This window comes from Dryas octopetala, chromosome 3 (genome assembly GCF_963921425.1).
Source record: "Dryas octopetala chromosome 3, drDryOcto1.1, whole genome shotgun sequence".
Classification (NCBI taxonomy): domain Eukaryota; kingdom Viridiplantae; phylum Streptophyta; class Magnoliopsida; order Rosales; family Rosaceae; genus Dryas; species Dryas octopetala.
This window is the reverse complement of record NC_141368.1, coordinates 7,946,445-7,951,891: the sequence shown is the minus strand read 5'-3', so window position 1 is coordinate 7,951,891 and position 5,447 is coordinate 7,946,445. Positions and strand designations below refer to the sequence as shown.

The following is a 5,447-nucleotide window of genomic DNA, read 5'->3' as shown; positions in this document are numbered from 1 at the left end:
TTCTTTTATTCGTACTTACTGCCTTACTGTTACTGGTAGTAGTCTGGTACTTACCAATTTTAATTTTCCTTAGCAAAAACAATTTTAACTTTTATTCCTTAAAAAAAAAAAACAATTTCATAAATTTGTTTATAATTTGATTTTTTTTTTCAACAAACAAAAACCTTTTGTATTTCTATCATATTGATTTTTTTTTCTTTTTTGAAATTAAAGTAAAAACTAGAGTACTTATCTTTTTGCTAGATATAAAATTTCCATCATATTGAAAATATTAGCAAATTAAAAAAAAGATTGTTGGAATTTTTTTTATAACAAATATTACTACTTGATTCTTTTTTCTTTTTCTTTTTTGTATATAGAACGCAAACAACAGAGCTGCCAAGTGAAATTTACCCAAAAACCTAAATCCAAAATCCAACCAAGCTTTGTATAAGGTATGATCAAGACCTCTCTCTCTTTCTCACTCTCTAAGTGTGTTTGAAGAAAAGAAAAATGAAAGAAAGCTCTTGTTCTATTTTAGTGGAATTAATTTTTCTTTTGAAGAAATGATCTGTTTGTCTGTGTCTTTTCTCAGTGGGCAGGAATTGAAAAGAAACCTAGTCTCCAAGCAAGAAACAGGAATCATATTGCTTTATACATATTTATTCTGGAACAATTGTTCTAGAATTTTTCTTAGGGAAAAATTTTCAAACAGGACACTTATTTTGGGGTCAATCTTAGTTTAGGACACTAGTTTGAGTTTGTGTTAGTTTATGACATATTTAAAATTTGTATTAATGTGGGACAATCCGTCAACTCTGTTAAAATTTTCGTTAAAATGAAGGATAATTTGGTCATTTTATATTTTTAAAACAAAAAATAATAATAATAAAAAAACTTTTTTACTACTAAAAAAATTATTAAAAAGTTTAAAACTAAAAAAAGTTGACATTTCACAAAGATTAAAACTAAAAACCCATAAAAATAGAAAATTACATAAAGACAAAAAACAGAAAATGAAAAAAAAAAAATACCCAAAGCCAAATCAGGCTGGGCTTGCTGCTGGGAGGGGATTAGAGTGGGGAGGAAGGGAGGAAGAGATATGAGATTGGAGGTTTCTGTTAGGAATCAATCCCAACTCATTGGGGAGATAATCAACATCTCCAGGTAATCGTCCATTGCAATTTATAAATATTTGAAGATTTTTCATCTTGGAGAAGCTTTTACAATCCATTCAGCTGGGAGGGGATCAGGGTGAGGAAGAAGGGGGGGAAGAGAGGAGAGTGGGTTTTGGGTTCTGAGTTTCAAATGGGTTTGTGGGTTCTGGGTTTCGGGGGTTTTGGGAGTTCTGGGTTCTGGGTGTCAAGTGGGATTTGTGGGGATTGGGTTTCGGTGGTGTTGGTGGCAAAAGGTGAGTGAAAAAGGGCGGGGAGAGAGAGTGAGGCAAAGAAATAAGTGAAATGGTGGGTTTCGGTGGGAAGCAAGGGGGAGGGCCAACGACGGGGAGGAGAAGGAAGGGGGCGCCTGCGTTTGCTGGAGAGAAAAGGAAGGAAAAGAGAAGGAAAAAGAGAGAGGGGCTCGGGGTGGGGGGAAGAAGAAGAAGAAGAAAAAGAAGCGAGGATGAGGTGTGCATGAGATGAGGTTGAGAGAGAGAGAGAGAGAGAGAGAGAGATAAGGCTGAGAAGGTGAGTTTGGGGCCGGGATAAGCACCGGGGTTAGGTGGAGATGGGATCGAGAGAGGTGAGAGATGAGAGTTTTCACAAATTATAAAATTAGTTTTAAATATTTTAATTTATTTTTAGTAGTAACATTTTTGTTTTTATAATTTTTTTTAACAGAGTTGACAGAAATTTTAATACAGTTGATGGATTGTCTCACATTAATTCAAATCCTAAATATGTGTCCTAAACTAACACAAACTCACACTAGTGTCCTAAACTAAGATTGACCCCAAAATAGGTGTCATATTTGAAAATTTTCCTTTTTTCTTAATTTAATTGTGACATAAAACCTTTAACATATTATTTGTTATTTATTTATGGCTTTTTATCACTTTACCCACTTGAATTTTGACCCATTGTTCACTTCACCACCTAACAAAAAAATTGACTTAATGTGACACTTGAATTTAAAAAGTTTTGCAATGTACAATCTCCGTCTGATTCTGTCAAAATTTCTGTTAAAAAATGGTCACATATGTCGCATGTGACCTATTTTTAAAGGATATTTTGGTCTTTTTATGTCCAATTGTATTTAAAATATATTTGGACAAATGAGATAATGACATGTGTCATTTTCTAAACTTTTTAATCCAGCAATCATTACACACTTTTTTTTTACCGCACAGTCAAACACAATTTCTTTACTTTCTTTTTATCATTTTATTTTATTAAAATAAAAAAATCTAAAACCCAACACTTCCCTCTTCTTCCCAGATTTGCCAGAAAAATATAGCAACAATCCACCGGCGCCCCTCCCTCCACCACCGCTGACGGTCCCTCACTCCGACCAGCTCGTTCCCCCTCCCTCCCTCCCGACTAGCCCCCTCCCTTCTCTCCTTCTCTTTTCTTTTTCTCTCTTTCTTTCTCTTCTGAAAATCCACCTCCTCTTTTCTCTTTTCTGCACAAGTAAATAGTAGCAACCCCAACACAAACTAGTTTTATGTGGACATCTGAGGGTGATGAAGAAATGGGAGAGAGGGTCTGAGAGGGGTTTGAAAATGAGGGGGTTAAAATTAAGGCTTAATTATCGATTTACCACCCAAAACTGTAACTTATTCCCACTTTACCACCTGAAAGTTTTTTTGTCCCAGATTACCACCTGTAACTTACATCCATGTCCCATTTTACCTTGTTCCGTCAACAATTCCGTTAATGCTGACGATCTGGCCGTTAATGCTGATGTGGCGCGCTAGATGTGCGCCACGTGTCACATTTTTTTTTTTCGCATTTTTATTTTATTTTTATAAACTTTGAAAATTAATTAAAAATAGCTCCGAACTCAGAAAAATACACGAAAAATTCCTACGGACTCCTCTTGACTAGCACTAATTTACTATAAGGTTAAATTACCAATTTGCCCTCTAAAAATTTTCAAAAAAATTAGAAAGTCCAAATTTATTTCTAAAAAATTAAAATAAATTTTCCTCTATTAAATAAATTCTAGAAAAAATTCTAGAATTTTCGTAAACTCTTGGACAAATTCTCAAAAATATTTTGAAAAATTACCAAAAGCTTGTTTTAGAGAATTATTTCGAGACTTTACAGAAATTTTAGAATTTTTCTAGAATTTATTTTATAGAGAATTTTATTTTTCTCTAATACCGAGAGGTCTTTTGGGTAGCAAGTGTTCATGAGAAAGGTATTGTTAGTTTTTAGAAGACTAACGGTGCAGACCTCATATTTTTTGGAGTTCGGGAGATTATTCTATGAATTTTTAAAGAGTCTAGAGTATTTTAATTTTCTAGAAATAAATTTGGATTTTCCAAATTTTTTGGAAATTTTTAGAGGGAAAATTGACATTTTGACCTCATAGTAAATTAGTACTAGTTAAGACAAGTCGGTAGGAATTTTTCGTGTATTTTTCTAAGTTCGGAGCTATTTTTAATTAATTTTCAAAGTTTATAAAAATAGAAAAATCAAAAAATACAAAAAAGATGTGACACGTGGCGCACATCCAGCGCGCCACGTCAGCATTAACGGAATTGTTGACGGAACAAGGTAAAATGGGACACGGATGTAAGTTACAGGTGGTAATCTGGGACAAAAAAACTTTCAGGTGGTAAAGTGGGAATGAGTTACAATTTTGGGTGGTAAATCGATAATTAAGCCTAAAATTAAAGCCTTATGAATGAAAGAAGAGATTTTTTTGAGATTAAGTTGTTGGGTTTGGTGGTGGAGTGAAGGTGGGGTTGAGGAGAAAGTTTGTGTGAGTTGCAAGATCTCTGGAAATGATGGAGGTTTCGTGGCTGGGTGGGTGCGCTCGGTGAGGGTGGTGGTGATTTTTTTTTTGTCTTCCAAAAATAATAATGGATGTATATTAAATACATACAATAATGAGAATATAAAAAAAATTAATTCTTAAGTAAAAAAGACATGTGTAAACTTCTTATTGATCCAAGTAAAGTGGGGTTGCTGCAATTTTTTTTGTCTGACAATAAAAAATTAATATGAAAATACTAAAATATCCTTATATTTAATAGAAAAATTGACATAATGTAACCAAGGTTTGATATTGCAATTTTTTTTTAAAATTCAAGTGTCACATTGAGTAAAAAAAAAAAAAATTAAGTGTTGAAATGAAAAACGGATCAAATTTCAGATGAATAAAGTGTTAAAAAGCCTTTATTTATTTATTTTGTTAGACTACATCTCAATAATTGATGCCCACAATGGTTTTGTTCAATTGCGTGGTTGCTTTTAGGTTCTACTGAGAAGAACCATGGCTTGATGGCTGCTATCAACCTTGGCAATTAATTGTTTTTTGACTAATTCTTCTCTCTTTGTAATTTTTGTGCAGCAGAAAAGTGATTACTATTAAGCAAGTTCTTCAATGGAGGATCAAGCTGGGCAAAGGCTGTATGGCTGCTACAAGTGCCAGAACCATGTATGCAGTCATGATGATATTCTGTCTAAAAACTTTCTTGTAAACCACTTGTGATTGATTTCCTCATATACACACACAGAGACTATGATGCATGCATTAGAGCACTGGTTCTGGCAATTGGGTCATCAAATGATGCATGCATTGAAAATTTGCTCTGGTGTGTAATAATAATCCAAGGATATCAAATGAAATTCAGCATATTCTGCATATACAAGTATAGAAATGTTATACTAAATATTATATATTTTGTGGTCAAACTAATAATTTGTATCCCTAATTAGATGAATCTATATTGACAGTTGGAAATTTTTTACCATGCAATTACTATATGGCATACAAAATAATATATTCTCAGTTCTTAAATCTTGACGGGTTTACTTTTCTACTATTTAAAAGTATAGATTTTCCACTATTAGATGTGTTTGTATATCATACACACATTGTATTATTTGATAACATAATATGAAGGAGAAATATATAATATGATATGTTCTGTTGTTTTACTGACAATTTAAATTATTGATTAAATGAATCCATAATGATTATATTAATTAACTTCTAAAAGTAGTTTGCATTTATAGAAACACAGCTTGGAGGTGTGTGTGATATTTGCATATATGCTTTGCTTTCTTAGGCAGGCAATGGCAGAGCCTTTCTGTTCTCCCATGCAATGAATGTGGTTGTAGGGCCAGCAGAGGACAAGGTTTTCATTACTGGCCTCCACACAGCTGCTGATGTACAATGCTGTGATTGTGGGAGGTGTTGGGATGGAAATATATAAGAGCTTATCACGAATCGCAGAAGTACAAAGAAGGAAAAGTTGTGCAATTGAAAAGCTCAAGATTGCCAAGTTAAATTGGTAG

General features: G+C 33.2%; 1 pseudogene; it reads left to right on the top strand.

Annotated features, from left to right (window-relative positions):
- Positions 1–4,530: 4,530 nt before the first annotated feature.
- Positions 4,531–5,447, top strand: LOC147290399 (protein yippee-like At4g27745; annotated as a pseudogene).